Below are 19054 nucleotides of genomic sequence, written 5' to 3'. Positions count from 1 at the left end.
TTGGGATTTTGCAATAGACTCAAAACTGTTTGGCCTGAATCCCCAGCCTAACTATGTCAGCAAACCAGCCAAACCTCCTCATCTACAGCTGCAGGTTCCACACTCACTCACATCCGTTTGTGACCAACCAGCGGCGTATTGAGTGTGTGTGTGTGTGTGTGTGTGTGTGTGTGTGTGTGTGTGTGTGTGTGTGTGTGTGTGTGTGTGTGTGTGTGTGTGTGTGTGTGTGTGTGTGTGTGTGTGTGTGTGTGTGTGTGTGTGCACGCGTGCATGTGCATGTGTGATTGTGTGGGTGTGACACCAGTGTCAGACACTTTCTGGGCATGAAAATATTTTTGCCACTAGATGGGGCCCTTAGCATAGAGCAAGAATGCTATGTTGATCATCTGAGTTGATGTGGTACATGTACGGCAGAGGAGGCTGGTGGGATGAGCTATAGGAGAACAGGCTCATTGTACTGGCTGGAATGGAATATATGGAACAGGTAAAACATGTAGTTTACACATGTTTGATGTGTTTGATACTTTCCAAATGGGTGCGCCCATCCAGAAAGATAGATGACTCCTCATGGATATAAACCATTTTAACATGGACATTGCCGTTGAGGGCTTCCACAATTTTAAAGTAGTCAACTGGGTAGGTATTCCTATGAGTTGGGAGGAATCAGCCAATGACGAAGAACAAAACATTTACTAAATTAAAATGGAGATAGCCTCAATTGAGCTGCCCATGCTTTCACCGACACTATAATGGCACAGATACAAAGATGAGTCCTATATTTAGCTCTATGGGTGCTCCTTCACTCAGTACATCGCATTTTCAAATCCCTCCCAACAACCCTCCCATGCGCGAAATGAGCAATGACGTCAGGATAGTAACTCCAGCACAACTTTTCAAACACGTTGCATTCTACCAGACAACCAGTATGTGTTGGGCACTGAACTGTTGAATGCGTCCAACGGGATAAGGAGAGATGGCATGGAGCAGACAGGTTAAGATTCGCAAGGTGCTTCGAATAACAAATAGTCCAGTTAAGTATCTGAAATAGATCATTTATTAGAAGTAATTCACATTGGATGTATTTATTTATTTTTATAAGATAAAAGCTTTTTAAAACTAGCGCTCGTATGTCTGTCCCGAACGTGGATATATTGTATCTGATTCTGACCAAATAACTTCTGTTCATGGAATATAATTCAGCAACAATTGTATCGAACGGACTACAGTCGATATTGTTGAGTTGGAAATTCGGAATATAACTGTAATTTGAAAGCGAGTGTATTTTGGAAGTTGCCTGATGTCTAATGCCACTGGACGAGAATAACTTTTCTCCACGCCGTGCTTCTTTACGAAAACCTGTCAGAGTTAGTTAATTAACAAACTGTCTGAACTGACAAATTCTTAGTTGGCTTCATCAACATGAGAACGTTTGGATTCCAGTGTCAAATACCACGATGGACTGAGTATATTTGTCACAAATAGTTTATTTTGAGAATAGTGCCTACCTTACGGTGCTTTATAGGGAGCACTTTGACCTATAATATAGCCTACATCTGAACAAAGTCGTGATGATTTCGGAGGAACGAAGTAGTCATGTATCCAAGCAAGCCCTCAACTTCCCAGTGGGCCTATTGATCCGCTCGCCGAAGAAGAGCCTGGCAAAGCTGGGGAGGAAGCCAAGCAATGGATCCCTGCAGTAAGTCCTATTATTTATATCCAGTGTGTCTACTTTGTGGGGGATTTAAAATGGGGTACCCTTATTTTGCAGAATTGGATTTCAGTTTTTTTACATGCAGCTGCCTGTGATTTTCTATATTCAAATGGCCTTATGGCCTTCAATATAAATATAATTTATTTGAAGAGAGGTGCCCGAAATACTGTCCTCTTATTAATTACCCATTAATTTTGTGTCCTCTCTTCAACTCTCACTTTCATTTACATCTTTGCCTTGCTCTCTCTGTTTCACTCTCTCACTATCTATGTCTCTGTCTCTTATTTATGTCTCTCTCTCTCTCTCTCTCTCTCTTTCATCTATCCATCCATTTCTCCCTCTCTCAGGTCCAACACCTCGGATGGCACAACCCATTCCGCAGAGAGTACAGGCGTGAGGCAGCCGGCCAAGAACAAAATCCGCCGCCACAACAACAGACTGTCGGCGGTGTTCAACCGGAGCCCCCTCCTGCGGGGCGACAGTGGACAGGGGCATGTCCCAGGTGGCAGGAGCATGGCGGGGGACCTGCAGGCTGCAGATGACCCTGCTGAGCTGTCCAGTCAGATGTCTGCCCCAGGTATCCTAAAGATCTTTGGCAGCGACATTTGCCAGGGAACCAACTACAAGAGCGTGCTGGCCACGACTCGCTCCAGTGCCAAGGAACTTGTCAAAGAGGCCCTGGAGAGGTGAGGGGTTAGGGATGCCCACTGGCATAATGTGATTTGTTAGCATTAGCTTTAGTGCTAACAGGCAAGCAGAAAGGGAACATTCCTCAAGGCTGAATGGCATGGACTGCAATACTGCTCATCCCAATATAGTGGGAACCATTGCATATCACTTAAAGCTGGTGATATGGATATTTTACCCAAATGATATCAAAGCCATTTTATTTCAGGGGGAATTAGATCATATCATGGTATTCTGACTGAATCTCTTTTATCATTGCTTAGATACTGTCTGGAGAAGGAGGATACCAGTCGATATGTGCTGTGCGACGTGATTGGCCAGACCGGAGCAGACAACCAATGGAAGACAGAGTGCTTTCGGTCGTGGGTGACCACGAGAAGCCCCTCATGCTGCAGTCGCTATGGAAACCCAAAGAAGGCTTCTCCAGACGCTTTGAGATCCAGAAGAGAGTGAGCGTAGAGGAACAGACTGCTAAAGAGACCGACACCGTCACTGCAGGTACGTCAACCACACAGGTGCAGCTCAGTGACCCCACTAACAACAACCTAAAGCCCAGGTCATCATTCTGTCTCTGTTGGGGTGGCATTTGATCTCCTATCTCTGTCACTAAGTTTTTGGTAACATAATCCATTGTCCAGCTTATCATGAGACAGAGCAGGGAGATGGCAGGCAAGTGAGAGGTCAGAGAAAAACAGAAGCTGCAGTGAGGGGTAGACAAGGTCAGAGTGTCCCCTCTCTCTTATCTGGGATTGACAACAGGGTCCCAACAGGTCCCTCTGAAGCCCCCAGGGCAGGGGACTGGCTGTGGCTGGATCAGCTTTTTCTGCTGGGGCCTGAATGTGTCCACCACTCCACATGTTATTCTTTCCATCAGAGCTTGCTTCCTGCACACTGGACACTGTGTGGTCTTGTTGACTTTGGCGTGCGTTTGTCTCAGTGCGTTTGTCTCAGTGCGTTTGTCTCAGTTTTCATCAAACCCCACAACCACACATCACCCTCCACTCTCTTTGCTCCACTCTGATTGGGGGAAGCTGGGGGAAGTTTCCCCCCCTGCATGCCTGACCAGCCCCCCTGACACAGTGTGGCAGAACAATGTGGAAAAACGCCCACTTCCACAGCTGATAAGGCCTGGGAGCAGGAGCTGTTAGCTGGGTGTGAAGCTGAGCTCTCTGGACATTCCATGGTGCTTAATGGCTCCAAATGAGCTGAATAGTGTTTATGTTGCGGTACATCAGCCCAACAGCCAGGAACGCCTGTTGATATCAGATAGAGGACAACACCTCTCATTACACCTCCAGATTTCCTCTCCTTCCCCTTCTATGTTTGGTTTGACTGATAGCCAACTCAGTAAAACATTATGATATGGTGGTGTGTGATGGACTGGAATGATTTGATGGAAAATCTCCACTAATAGTTTATAGAGTGTTTAGCATACTGTGAATTTCAGTTTATGCATAGATGATTAAGTTTATGTTACAGTAACTATATCAGAACACAATCAATGATTTTGTAATAAACTATGAATACACGATTAATAATCACTTCTCTGCATCTAGTCTCATCCTCCCTCTCTCCCATGCTCCTCTCTGCCCCAGGTATCAACGCCCAGGCTCGTAAGCTCCAGAAGGGCCGTTCGCGGGTCACCTCTCTGTTCATGGACGGCAGTGGTAAGGATGTGGAGGGCCTGGGGATGTGGAGGAGTCTCAGTGAGATGGACCTGTCTGCCATGGAGAAGGAGGCCGTACGGGCCCAGCAGAAGGCCCAGCTCATCAGGGAGGACCCGGGAGGCCGAGGCCGACAAGGAGGCCCTGCGTCTGGGCATGGAGAAGGAGGAGACGGAGAGCAGTGACGACAACACCACCCAGTACTCCATCCACCCGCCCTTTGACTTCCCTACTTCCTGCTGCTGCAGGGATACAGCTACAGACAGGTAGGAAAACTGGAAAGTGAAGCTGTTGCCACTGTTATACATTAAACCCAGATGGATTTGTTTGTCTATCGGATTATTGATTAACTTAAATGATGACTAACTTTAATGAAAGGCTTGGCTTCAGTTTACACAGCTGGAGTCAATTTGTTAGATTAGAGTCAGTCTGTCCTTGAATAGTTAGGCTCAGAATAGGCTTGTATGGTTGGAGAATGAGTCCGGCTGCGACAGAGAGATGTCATGCTGAAATCCTTCACAGAGGGCCTGGGCAGCCACATAGCAGCAGCTTTAATTGGTTGAGCCGGATGGCTGCTCCATTGAAGACCTTTCAAGGTTCTCAAGTGTCTCTTGGCAGGGTGGCAGAAACACTGACGAAAGGCTTATCAGAGACACTGAGGCGTAAACAAGTGTACTCCGCTACACTATAGAGGCTCCCACTGAACCTCTTAGGTTAAGACCTGGGGTTAAAATCCCCAGAAACAGAGCGAGACAGTGAGAGAGAGGAGCAGAGAGCAGAGGGCTTTAACTGCAGTGAGGATGCTATAACAGGGACAGCGAGAGACTGAGCCTTGCTGCTGGATTACAATGGGCTCAGAGTATTGGACTCAGAGCCACGAGCTCAAGCAGAGTCTGAGTAGACCGGCATGTTGTGGACAGGTGATCCTCGTGTCCACACACTGAGTGGGCCAGCCTGGGTCATGTACTGGAGAGGCGGGAAGATGGAGCTGGCCCTGGCCCAGCAGTAGAGTTCCCACACTGGGATGTGTTATCTGTCGTCAGGGCTCGTTGAATAGATAAGGATCACTGTTTTCACAATCACAGTTCAGCTCTGCCCTGCTGGCTCTGCAGTGGAGGTGGAGATAGCCCTGATTAAAGGTACATAGTATTAGAGAATAGAGCAGAAGGAACACTGTAATGTCTAAACCATCTCAGTGGATGGTCACATACACATGTCTAGCCTAGACATTTGCACACAGGTTCGTGCATGCCAGAACACACATGCACATTTAGGCACAAAAGCTGCACATTCAACAAAAAATGATAATATTCTTCTCAAAAAGAGATTTCTGTGGGTGACAGATTTTTTCTGCACTTTTCTGCCTTTACAAAACATTCTGGATATTTCAATGCAATGCAGAGGGCCAGAGGGCCAGAGGGCCAGAGGGCCAGAGGGCCAGAGGGCCAGAGGGCCAGAGGGCCAGAGGGCCAGAGGGCCAGGCCCATTCCTAGAAACAGGAAATGCTGCTGCTCTTTGTTGTTTGTTCCTCATTGTGGAGACTGCTGAGTGTGCAGGACACTGGGTGGGGTGTGCCAGATACTGGGGGAAGTACTGAGCCCGCCCCTGGTCTGGCCACTCGACAACAATAAGTCACTCATATATCAGTCCTGTGGAATAGAAATGTTCCAGCTCCATAAATGAAATAGTTTTTCTCAGGCTTGACTAGTTATTTTCGTAAGTGTCTTTGTGTTTCCAGACCAGATTTTCCTGAACTTAATCACCTATGAACCATGAGAGCTGTAGTGGATTTGATTTCCTTGTAAGTGTTGTTATTCAAGTGCAGGTCAGTGTAGTCACAATTCACATTGACTCACAGCTATTAACTCCCTTCCTAGACAGTTTGATCTATTCTGCCAGATATCATGTGCAGGAAAATAAATAAAGGTTGTTTTGAATATTGCTTTGAATAGTCCATATGGAGCCAGGGACTCGAACCATTTAGTTAGTTAAGTGTATGTGCTCGCACACACTGCTCAGTGGCTGATTGGCTTCCATGCTAGCTAGGATGATACAGTATCATGACCTGCCTGAAAGGCTCTGCATGGTCAATCAGATGTCTGAAGTGGCCGTACAGCATTTACTGCGATGTAGCCTCCGCAGACGTCAGGGCTTTCATACTCAATCTTAGCGGAGCAGAGCAGTGTTATAGTTAAGAAAGTGGTCAAGGAAGTGAGTTTGTGTTTATACATGACGTACCACCCCCACCTACCATCAACAAATCATGTCAATGCGGAGGTATAAGGAGCCCTTCGCATTGTTAAAACATTTGAGAGGTGCGATGCGGTACGGAGCTTGATTTGGCCCCTGCATGCCTCCGACTACATTTTCAGATCAACCATAAATTGGATTTAATAGTCTTGGGACGGATGACCGAGCGACGGGTGGTATTAGAAGGTCATGACCTCCCCACACTGATCCTCAACAGAGGGTCCCCACAGGGGTGCTCAGCCCACTCCTGTACTCCCTGTTCACCCATGACTGCGTGGCCACACACTTCTCCAACTCAATTATCAAGTTTTCTGATGACACAACAGTGGTAGGCCTGATTACCAACAACAACGAGACAGCCTACAGGGAGGAGGTAACGGCCCTGGCGGAGTGGTGCCAGGAAAATAACCTCTCCCTCAGCGTCAACTAAAGGAAGGAGCTGATTGAGGTCTACAGGAGACCGCAGAGAGAGCCTGCCCCCATCCACATAAACAGGGCTGCAGTGGAGAAGATCAAAAGCTTCAGCTTCCTCAGTGTGCACATCACCGGGGACCTGAAATGGTACATATATACAGTACCAGTCAAACGTTTGGACACACCTACTCATTTAAGGGTTTTTATTTATCTTTACTAGCTTCAACATTGTATGTATAACAGTGAAGACATCAAAACTATGAAATAACCCATATGGAATCATGCAGTAACCAAAAAAGTGTTAAACAGATTCTTCAAAGTAGCCACCCTTTGCCTTGATGACAGATTTGCACACAGGCATTCTCTCAACCAGCTTCACCTGGAATGCTTTTCCAACAGTCTTGAAGGGGTTCCCACATACACTGAGTGTACAAAACATTAAGAACCCTTCCTAATATTTTGCCTTCAGAACAGCCTTAATTTGTTGGCACCCCATCGGTGTCGAAAGCGTTCCGTAGGGATTCTGGCACATCTTGACTCCAATGCTTCCCACAGTTGTGTTAAGTTGGTTGGATGTCCTTTGGGTGTTGGACCATTCTTGATACACACAGGAAATGCGTGAAAGACCTAGCAGCGCTGCAGTTCTTGCCACAAACTGGTGCGCCTGGCATCTGCTAGCATATCCCGTTCAAGGCACTTAAATATTTTGTCTCGCCTATTCACCCTCGGAATGGCACACATACACAATCCAGCATTTTCACGTTTGGATAAAAAGCGTGCCCAGAGTAAACTGCCTGCTACTCAGTCCCTTCCACTGGATGGCAACCCTCTTTAGAAACTTGTTTGAGGCTTCTACTGTAAAGGAGGGGCTCATAAGGGCTGTTTGAGTCAGTGGTCTGGCAGAGTGCCACAAACTCGTGACACTCGTTCACGTGAGAGGTAGCTCTCGTTCCATTGCTTTTCTACAGACAAAGGAATTCTCCAGTTGGAACATTAATGAAGATTTAAGTTAAAAACACCCAAAGAATGATTCTATACATCGTTTGACATGTTTCTACGGACTGTAACGGAACTTTTGGACTTTGTCTGGACCTAGTGCTCGCGCCTCATGAAGATGCATTACTGGGCTGAACGCGCTAACAACAAGGAGGAATTTGGACATAAATTATGAACTTTATCGAACAAATCAAACATTTATTGTGGAACTGGGATTCCTGGGAGTACATTCTGATGAAGATCATCAAAGGTAAGTGAATATTTATAATGCTATTTCTGACTAATGTTGACTCCAACATGGCGGATATTGCTTTGGCTGGTTTGGTCTCTGAGCGCCGTACTCAGATTATTGCATGGTGTGCTTTTTCCGTAAAGTTTTTAAAAAATCTGACACAGCGGTTAAATTAAGGAGAAGTCTATCTTTAATTCTGTGAATAACACTTGTATCTTTTATCAATGTTTATTTGGAGTATTTCTGGAAATTGATGTGGCTCTCTGCAAAATCAGCATATTGCAAACTGAAACCAGTACATTAATTATTGTGCCAGTCATTCTCATGGATTCTGCTGGTTGACCTTTCATTGCCCCTCCTCTACGCTGCAGGACTTTGTCATCTACTTAATGAGTGGCACCACCACCATCTTCGGCTGCTGCAGGGAGCACTGTAACGGAGAGGACGAGGAAAGGCTCAAGGTGGACATCCTCCTCTTTGCCCCAGACATTCTTCCCCAGCACTGCTGTGTCAGGCGCCTGGACTCTACCAACTCCTTCCCGGGGGACACCAAGCGGACTCTAACCCTGCTGAAGCCCCTCCATGGCGCCCCCGTCACCCGGAATGGTTTCCTCCTGAAGGAGGAGGTGGAGCTGACACCTGGGGACCTGGTGGGTCTGGGCCGACACTACCTGTTCATGTTTAAAGACCCCACTGCCGCCCCCAGGGGCCCCACAGACCCCTCTCTGGATGAAACAACTCTGCCCCGCCCATGACGGAGGAGTGGGAGTGTCATCCTCCTGTCAATCATGTGGCTCCGCCCTCCCCATGAAATGCCCTAAGGTCCAGAGGAAGCCGGCTCCTCCCCGGTGGAAGGACCCAGAGGGTGGAGAGGTATCTCTGAGCTATGAGTTGGAGCAGGAGGACAGGGTCCTGCAGGAGGTCCTGGTCATGGTGAACCCCAATGGGGACGAGGCCAAACTGACCCCTGCCTTCCTGCTGAGCCTGTCCATCCAACACTCAGCTACCACGTTCCAGCTGACACACTTCCGAAGGTTGCTGCTCCGCATAGCCAGTCAGATCCAGCTCACCATGTGGGTGAGTAAAACTATGCACCTCCACTATGCACAAAAACAATGCACTCTCTCCAGTCAAACAATTGACCTTTTATTTCATCACACCACAAATAAACCTTGAATCGTTGTGAATTCAACATACTGTGTGTCTCAAGGGTACTGTAAAGAAAGAAATGTAATCAAAGGTGTCATCAGGATGGAATATCATTTAGATAGGCTTGCTGCTGGTTTGAAATGAATGTTGTGTTTATCTCCTTGCAGGAGAAGACAAAGGAGCTTGCTGTGATCCAACCAGAAAGGTGAGTAGCTGCCTCTCCAACCTCAATCACTCAGCCTGCCCCAGAAATGCTAACAATGAACAGCAAAGATGACAACAGCTTGCAGAACAGTGGCAACCTGCTGCCTCTGACACTAACACCCCTTTCAACTTTAGTGTTTGCTCTGAGTCATATACAGACTGTATGTAGAGCTCGGAGTCTTAGAATATGATGCTACTGCCTTCCAACAACAATGCTACTTGAATTTCTGGGAGGGATGTATAGTACACAGATATAGTATTCTCTCATTGTCACATGTCCCAGTGACTTCTTTACAGAATAAGAAGCTGAGAATGAGTCATGGTCTCTTGATGTTCATACTTCTCTATCTGCCGCCCATTGAAGTGTATGAAGTCAAAATGATAGCTCATGAAGATTTAATGTTATGGAACATTATTGCAGGGCACTGTATTCCAAAGCTGTGCTTTGGCTGCCTGCTGAGAAAGGAGGAAGGATTTTTAAGAATGAATGTTTCATTTCATATTTCACTCAATTGTACATGGAAATCAAATGTAATGGTTTAAATTAGCATTCATTCCCAAAGGATAGAGACATGCTGTAAAATATGAGTCACTCGCAAGCCACTTTTAGTGCCATTCACCCAGTACAGGGTATTTGTTGGCTGTTGGACTGAACTCAGACCTGTCTATATGTCTCCCCTTGCAGGAGCTTCAGTGATGTCCATCAGGAGCCAGAGGATGTGCAGCTGCTGAGCATAGAGGAGCTGATCCCAGGCCTGCGGCCGCTGGTGCTGTGGATGGCCAACTCCATCGAGCTGCTGCACTTCATCCAGCATGACGTTCCCCAGCTGCTGCCCTGGAGGCAGGAGGAAGAGGAGGAGGAGGGCTCAGAGCCGGAGTCAGAGATGTGGTCCACTAGGACTGCCAGTGAGGAGGCCATGACGGTCCTGGAGGAGGTCATCATGTTCACCTTCCAGCAGTCTGTCTATTACCTCACCAAGGTCAGTGCATAGTCACACATACTATAATCATACATTGTAGATAGCATTCCATTTGCTCCGTTCCAGCCATTATTATGAGCCGTCCTCCCCTCACCAGCCTCCACTGATACACTCACCAATAGATTACATGCATGCAACATGCACACAAACATAGACACGTGCCTCGCGCACACAATTAGCACACACACCGCACATGTACACAAATAATAACATCCTTGACTATTTGCTCCACAAAACCTTGCACAGCCCAAATAGAAAGCCATCCTTTGCCTGTGGACTACGGGAAGCAGGACTAGAGACCTTATGAACACCATTCTCCGTTTGCTGGTAGCATACCAGACAATAAGCCGATAATAAGAATCCAGGGGAAACATGCACAGTCTCTCTGGCTCTCTCAGTAAGGATAGGCGTGTCAGATAGTGTCATCTTTTCCAGTGGAATAAAGGACTACTTATCATCTTTTTAATATTCTGTAAATACACTTTGAGGGTATTTCCAAAGTCTTTTGTAATGTTTATAGAGAGCAACAAAAGGTCTATCCTGTTCAACAGTGAGCCCCAGGAAGACACTCCCAGGCAGGGTTTACTGGAGTTTCCTATGTTTGGGCCCTGTAACTAACTCTATGGCATTAACAGAGCACCATCACTGCCACAGTAACCCAGAGACCAGCAATAGACACCCAATGCCTGGCGATGACTGTTCCAGGATGGGAGGGAGCACCGGCATGGGTGGGAACAGGGAACAGGATTGTATGTGCTGCTGTTGTTTTGAATGCTCCGAGACCACCTCTTCCTGTCCCTAGATTTCCGTTTCATGACAGAAACCATTGATAAAAGAAGGCTTACACATGCCTGTCAACTTTCCCTGTTGATTTTCCCTGTTGACAGGTACATTTACATGTTTACATGGTGAGGGGAAGGTCATTTTTCCCCCCAATAGTTACAGGCTCTAGTTAGACAGTCACCACTGGAGCTCAGGGGAAAGCAGGCTTCGTTTTGGTGGTGGTTGGATGTGCAGTGGTCAGGGAAGCAGCTGTAGTCCGGTGGAGAAGCAGGGCAGAGTAGTGGCCTTTTCCAAAAGTCTGTTTCCTGCTCAGGAACAGAGGGTCTGTCTTCACATAGACACACCACAAGGAGGGATGGGCGGGGTACTCACTGCACGTTCTGGGGTCAAGTGAGAAACACAGGCCAAGTCTATACCTTAGATGAATTGTGACACTTGTTGTGCCAGTATGACCCAATTTCTGTCAACAAACTACTCAAGCTCACACCCACAGCCATGTATGTTTTCTCAGACATGCTACCAACATTTTAACTTTATATTCTAAAACAGTTGGACTTTTAATGCTGTACTGGAGAATACGATCCCCAGTTCCCTTCATTCGGCCAATCTCAGCTTAATAACTAACCAGCACCTGTAGCTCTGCAGAACTGGTCTCTAATCTATCTAGTGACCTGTGGTTGAAGGAATGTATGTATGGTGATTGGGATTTAACAGGCAGGTCTTAATGATCTTTCAGAGCCTCTGAAGTGTCTGTCTTAGTCATGATACGTGCTTGCTAACCTGGCTGCCTGAGGGGTGATGTCATGGACTAAAACAATGGCAGAGAGCTGTGTCAGAGGAGGGAGGAGGGGGGAGGAGGAGGGTGGAGAAAGGGGAAGAGGAGGGTGGAGAAAGGGGAAGAGGAGGGTGGAGAAAGGGGAAGAGGAGGGTGGAGAAAGGGGAAGAGGAGGGTGGAGAAGGGGGAGGAGGGAAGAGCGGGAGAAGGCCAGGATCTCTGCACTGTGACTCAAAGTATTTTTTACTTATTGAGTGATCAATGGTCAGAACTTGGCTTCCTCTTGTTTGGGTCCTTCTCACTTTTGGTGGAAGCAAGAATGTGCCTGTTTAAAGTTTATTTTGTTGAACCATAGAACAAGGGTTTTGTTTATGTTAAAGCTTTTACCAGATTGTGGTCTGCCAGGGCCCTATATTGGTCAATGGTCATAGCAAAAAGAGTAGTGGAGCTGTACATGTTTCAGTGTCACCTTGTTTCCCCTTTCCACTCACCCAGAGCTGTGTGTGTGTGTGTGTGTGTGTTTGTGTGCGTGTGCGTGCGTGCGTGCGTGCGTGCGTGCGTGCTCCCATCCAGAAAGATAGATGACTCCTCATGGATATAATCCATTTTAACATGGACATTGCCATTGAGGGCTACCACCATTTTAAAGTAGTCAACAGGGTAGGGAGGAATCAGCCAATGAAGAAGAAAAAAATGTACTAAATTAAAATGGGGAGAGCCTCAATTGAGCTGCCCATGCTGTCACCGACACTATAATGGCACAGATACAAAGATGAGTCCTAGATCTAGCTTGAATTTTCAAATCCCTCCCGCCACCCGCCCATACACGAAATAAGCAATGACGTCAGGGTAGTAACTCCAGCACAACTTTTCAAACAGGTTGCATTCTATCAGAAAACCACTAACTGTTGGGCATTGAACTGTTGTTGGGAAACAGGTTTTCCTGCTTGTTTTCCTGCTCTGCTAATGCCTTCCTCTACCTTGACCAGTATGTGGGTCGTTCCACGAAGTGAGTGACTTTTGCGTCCCTTTGCTATTTAAAGTGGAAATTGTACACAAAAATTACATTAAATGAAGGTCCCTTTAGTATAGAACAGATGGAAAATTCAATAAATCTGATTTTCAATATGAATAAAGAAATGTGCATTTTGACACGTCCCTCTGTGACTTCTAGGAAGATCTTAACTCACTTAACATCAACATTTATCAAAGTTATCACCATCTTTGTAAACGCTTAGTTATATTTGCTGAAGATCATCAAATCAATTTGTATTGGTTACATACATATCTTTAGCTGATGTCATTGCGGGTGTAGCGAAATGCTTGTGTTTTTACCTCCGACAGTGCAGTAATATCTAACAAAAAAAGAATTGGAATTAAGAATATATAAATATATGGACAAGCAATGTCAGAGCAGCATAGACTAAAGATAGATAGATAGAATACAGTATATACTGTACATATGAGATGAGTAATGCAAGATATGCAAACATTATTCAAGTGACTAGTCTTCCATTTATTAAAGTGGCCAGTGATTTCAAGTCTATGCATATAGGCAGCAGCCTCTAATGTGCTAGTGATGGCTATTTTATTTTTTAATGATCTTTTTGGCCTTCATCAAATCAAACAAATCAAATCAAATGCATGTATATAGCCCTTCGTACATCAGCTGATATCTCAAAGTGCTGTACAGAAACCCAGCCTAAAACCCCAAACAGCAAGCAATGCAGGTGTTGAAGCACGTTGGCTAGGAAAAACTCCCTAGAAAGGCCAAAACCTAGAGAGGAACCAGGCTATGAGAAGTGGCCAGTCCTCTTCTGGCTGTGCCAGGTGAAGATTATAACAGAACATGGCCAAGATGTTCAAATGTTCATAAATGACCAGCATGGTCAAATAATAGGTCTGGGACAGGTAGCATGTCCGGTGAACAGGTCAGGATTCCATAGCCGCAGGCAGAACAGTTGAAACTGGAGCAGCAGCACGGCCAGGTGGACTGGGGATAGCAAGGAGTCATCATGCCAGGTAGTCCTGAGGCATGGTCCTAGGGCTCAGGTCCTCCGAGAGAGAGAAAGAAAGAAAGAGACAATTAGAGAGAGCATACTTAAATTCACACAGGACACCGGATAAGACAGGAGAAGTACTCCAGATATAACAGACTGACCCTAGCCCCCCAACACATAAACTACTGCAGCATAAATACTGGAGGCTGAGACAGGAGGGGTCAGGAGACACTGTGGCCCCATCCGATGATACCCCCGGACAGGGCCAAACAGGAAGGATATAACCCCACCCACTTTGCCAAAGCACAGCCCCCACACCACTAGAGGGATATCTTCAATCACCAACTTACCATCCTGAGGCAAGGCCGAGTATAGCCCACAAAGATCTCCGTCACGGCACAACCCAAGGGGGGGCGCCAACCCAGACAGGAAGATCACAGTGACTCAACCCACTCAAGTGACGCACACCTCCTAGGGACGGCATGAAAGAGCACCAGTAAGCCAGTGACTCAGCCCCTTCATGTGATTAGTGATTCATTTTAAGCATGCAAGTAGAAACCCCTCAGACTTCCAGTCATTACGCTAACGCTAGCTGGCACTGGCTCGCGAAACTTCCACAAACTTCCTTCGTTTTGGACACAGAGACATAAAAATGGTATCCACAAGTTCATCTGACTCTAGGGGGAGTAGATAAAGGGCCTCATTGCCAGTATCCTTTTAAGGTCAACCCTGTTACATGAATTTAAATTTAACCTCTTGAGTTGGAAAAAAAGTATTTTTTTAGAACATGTACTGTTTATGACAGTAGGTGAAATACTGCTAAAAGTGTACTGCTAAAAGTAGGTGAAATATAACATTTTTGTTTTTCCCAACAAGTTACACTACTCAAAAGACACCTAATTGGTGGAATAACCAACCATGAGACAAAACACGCCATTACTCACTGGCATTACCATTCCTTAGTAGTCAACAGCATGGGCTATTATCAGCTAGTTTATGATACTTGGCATGTATTTATTATGGGAATTATCAGGAGGCTAGAGGGGGCAGAACAGGGTTGAGTCACTGGGAAACATTTGTGTTTCTGTCAGGAATGGCAGTGGCACCTGTGTTATCAATGGGATTCCCAGGACTGTGTATGGTACACTGTTAACAATGGTGAGTGTCAAGACTGGACAGCCTCAGGCCCCTGGTTATCAGGTCCCTGGCTATCAGGCCCCTGGCAATCCCCCTTTGGAGGGGAAGTGTGTCTGTTCCTGTCTGGCTTTCTGTAACCCCTCCTCCTTGGGCCCTGACAGTTTTCTGATTGGCTCAGGGAGCTCAGGGTCAGTGGGCATAGCCCTGTTGATTAAGTCACTGATTCCACTGCAGTTTTACTGAATCTGTCAACAAATGTTTGCATGTTGATGAAGGTTTATTTTATAGAGAGTATGGCTGATAAAGTGAGAATCGCTGCCAAAACGTCCCTTTTAAAGATCAATATATAATGCAGTATACTTTCCGTATTAGTGGTACTGGGTACAGTAGCTGTGACTAAGGTTTCTTATCTCCCTCTCTCTCCTCAGAGAGGTGCTGTGCTAGACTATGGTACAGTGAGGTAAAGTCATGTAGCTGTGACTAACGCCTCTAGCATGCCTCTCTCTGTCCTCAGAGTATGTACTCGGCACTGCCAGGCCTGCTGGATGGGAACCCGTTCTCGGAGAGCGGGCAGCTGCGTGTGCCCGAGGGCTTGAGTGGCATCCTGGATGTCCTGAAGGAGGCGCTGTCTCTGCTCAACGCCTTCCAGGTGCACTCTGACATCAGCTCACAGCTCTGCGCCTACCTCTTCTTCTTCACCAACGCATCCCTCTTCAACGCACTCATGGAGAGAGGTGAGACCTCCAACATGCTCTGTTTCTGACTCATGGGGTTTTGTAGGATCAAATCTTAAAATCCTCAAAGTCCTATCACAAGTATCCTCATAAAATACATACTGTATGTGTTAATGGGATACTTTGGGATTTGGACTTTCCCCAGAGTAAGATAAACTTGTGGATATCATTGTTATGTTTCTGTGTCCACTATGGAGAACGTTAGAGGTAGTTTCATGAGCCAATGCTAACTAGCGTTAGTGCAATAACTGGAGGTCTATGGGTATCTGCTAGCATGCTGCATCTTATAGAAGTTTCATTATACTCAATAGCTATGATTGAAATTACATGAGCATGTCTGAGTGGTGTTTTGTTCTGCAGGCTCTGGAGGTGGGTTCTACCAGTGGTCTAGAGGGGTCCAGATCAGGGCCAACCTGGACCTGCTGTTGGACTGGATACAGGGGATGGGTCTAGGGGACCTGGCTGTGGAGTTCTTCCAGAAGCTCTCTGCTGCTGTCAATCTGCTGGCAACGCCCAAGGAGAACCTACTACAGGTCAGAGGGCACTTCCTTTATTTTCACTTCCTGTTTTGGTTTGGAGAGCACTAAATAACAATGTAGCCAAGATGTCCAAAGCAGTCTGAATATATATATAGTGTATCAAAATTGTATTTTACAGTGTATTAGACTGTACATCACCAAGTGTCTCAGCTCATTATTGGTACACTAATGTCTGTTAACCCAAAAGTAAAATCATTATTAATTTGGTCAACTGTGTGATTTACTTCTGGGTCTATATGTGTTAGGAATTGTGAGTTCCGGCAGTTAGCAAAGTCTCCAGACTCGCAAAAAGAAACTCTTATCCAAAGCCCCCTCCCCCTTCCGATCTGTGTGGGCTACGTGTGAATCACTTGTAGCCAAGCAGTTTAAGCCCCGCCTTCGTTCAAACCTGATACGTCCATATAACCAGTGTCGAAAACACAAAGACTGAAACTACTGCAGTTCGTTATCGCTGGGATCCCATTCAGTCCCGGCAGATTCTTTGGTCTAAATGCAGAATCTGCCCACGGGAGAGTATTGGCATACCGAACATGCCTCGAGTGGGAAACCTTTGGGAAGTATTTAGGAAAATCTCACAAAACATTGAAAACATTCTTGAATCATCACTGAAACTCTGTTTCCCTACATTTCATTGCTAACTAGGTTTTACTCTTAGAAATGCATGTTGTCTTTGATGGAGGTGATACTGTTGAAGTAGTTATAAGATAATAACATTGCGAGTATAGTTTGAATGGGCCATTGTGGGGTGAGAGATGTTGTTTGTTCACTGCCACACTAGTTGTGGGAGAAGGTGTGTGTACACAGACTGTTGGTTTTATACCTCTATAGCACCTTACTAAACATTCCCCTGCCCTGGCCAGTGATCAGGTCTGGAAAAACACTGCAGGCCTCAGGTACGATACACACTTCTGATGTTATGAGAACAGTTAGACTGGTCTTAACACTATCGGTGTGATGTCAACACCTAGATGTAATGGTAAAGCAATGAAGCAATGGGGTATTAATGACAACATTTTTGTCCACTATAGCAATTCTGAATGTATCCATTGTAGACCACAGGTGTTTTACAAGGTATGGAACAGATTGAAAATGTTAGAGCTGAAAGCTTATTTTCACTGACGGATGTCAGCTGAGTGGAACTCACATGCGCCACCACATGACATCATTAAAAAAGCCTGACAGAGCTGTGGGAGAGGGAAAAGAATGCTTGGAAACAATGGAATTTTTTTCCCACCAAATTGTACTCTACATCACGTATTATGCAATGACTTCTCATTTATTGATGAAGAAAATACACATTTTGCCAAGATAGTGTCACGGTCGTCCTCCTCTTCATCTGAAGAGGAGAGGCGAGAAGGATCGGAGGACCAAAATGCAGCGTGGCATGTGTTCATCATTCATTTTAATAAAGAAAACACTGAACACTGAAACACTATACAAAAACAATAACCAAAATAACAACCGTGAAGCTAATGAGAACTGTACTAAAACAAGCAATCAACATAGACAATCACCCACAAACAAAAAGTGCAACCCAGGCTACCTAAGTATGATTCTCAATCAGAGACAACTAATGACACCTGCCTCTGATTGAGAACCATACTAGGCCGAAACATAGAAATCCCCAAATCATAGAAAATCGAACATAGACTGCCCACCCAACTCATGCCCTGACCATACTAAATAAATACAAAACAAAGGAAATAAAGGTCAGAACGTGACAGATAGGCAGTCCTTGCACCAAGAACTTAAACAAATATACATAATAATAATTCATAATTATAATTAATTCATTTATCCTGTTTCACACATGTACAAGTGTGTATATTATAGACGTGTGAATTGGAAATGTGTTTTTTGCATATCTCAACTCCCCCTTAGACATCCTCGGAGAGTGGGGTCATGGCCAGGTTCACTGTATGTTTAAATCCCACGTTGTTGATGCCTGTGGCTTTAAACTGTGTGCCACGGAGTAGTTAATCCTTCCTTAAGCAATGCCATTCTCTCTGTAATCCACTGAAAGGAGGATCATGTTTACTGGGGGGAAGTTGAGCCGTAACATATCTGGTGGTGGGTGGGTTAGTTAACACTGTGGGCTAGTTAGAGACAGAGACCACCATATAGAATAACCCAGCTAAGGGGCTCCCGTGTGGCGCAGCAGTCCAAGGCACTGCATCTCAGTGCAAGAGGCATCACTACAGTCCCTGGTTCGATTCCAGGCTGTATCACATCCGGCCGTGATTGGGAGTCCCATAGGGCGGCGCACAATTGGCCCAGCGTCGTCCGGGTTTGGCCGGTGTAGGCCGTCAATGTAAATAAGAATTTGTTCTTAACTGACTTGCCTAGTTAAATAAAGTTTAAATAAACAAATGTAACAAACAAGTGGAGGAACAAATGTTAAAACACACACACACACATCCTGTTTCTGGTCATGTTTATGACACCTGAAAAGATAAGGAAGATGGGGAAAACCTGTTGCCAGTCTGTGTGTGACACAAGGCTAGCTTTAGCCCTGTCACCTTCAAAGAAAAGAGTGACCTCTGCCGTGACAGGCCCACCCTACTGTATGTCTCATCCTATGAATGTCCAGGGGCTGCAAGGAAGGCTGTGGACACGTCATGGTCTTGTAATGTTCTCCCGGGTTAGTACATGAGAGAATCACCTTCTACTCATCCCAATTACAGCACTGTTGTTGTGGATAGTTGTGGGTTTTATCTTAAAACCACAGTTTGCACAGCCTTAAAGCATCCAAATTCAGTCAGAAAGTTGTATTTTCTCCTGCAGCTGCCCTCCTATTTA

The 19054-nt window shown here is 45.8% G+C and overlaps 1 pseudogene; it reads left to right on the top strand.

Moving 5' to 3' along the window:
* The first annotated feature begins 926 nt into the window (after nt 1–926).
* The window catches only part of LOC124015380, a 28435-nt pseudogene continuing 10307 nt past the window's right edge, over nt 927–19054 (top strand).

This window comes from Oncorhynchus gorbuscha, linkage group LG26 (assembly GCF_021184085.1).
Source record: "Oncorhynchus gorbuscha isolate QuinsamMale2020 ecotype Even-year linkage group LG26, OgorEven_v1.0, whole genome shotgun sequence".
NCBI classification, from domain to species: domain Eukaryota; kingdom Metazoa; phylum Chordata; class Actinopteri; order Salmoniformes; family Salmonidae; genus Oncorhynchus; species Oncorhynchus gorbuscha.
The sequence above is the reverse complement of the archived record's forward strand: the minus strand, read 5'-3'. Positions and strand labels throughout refer to the sequence as shown.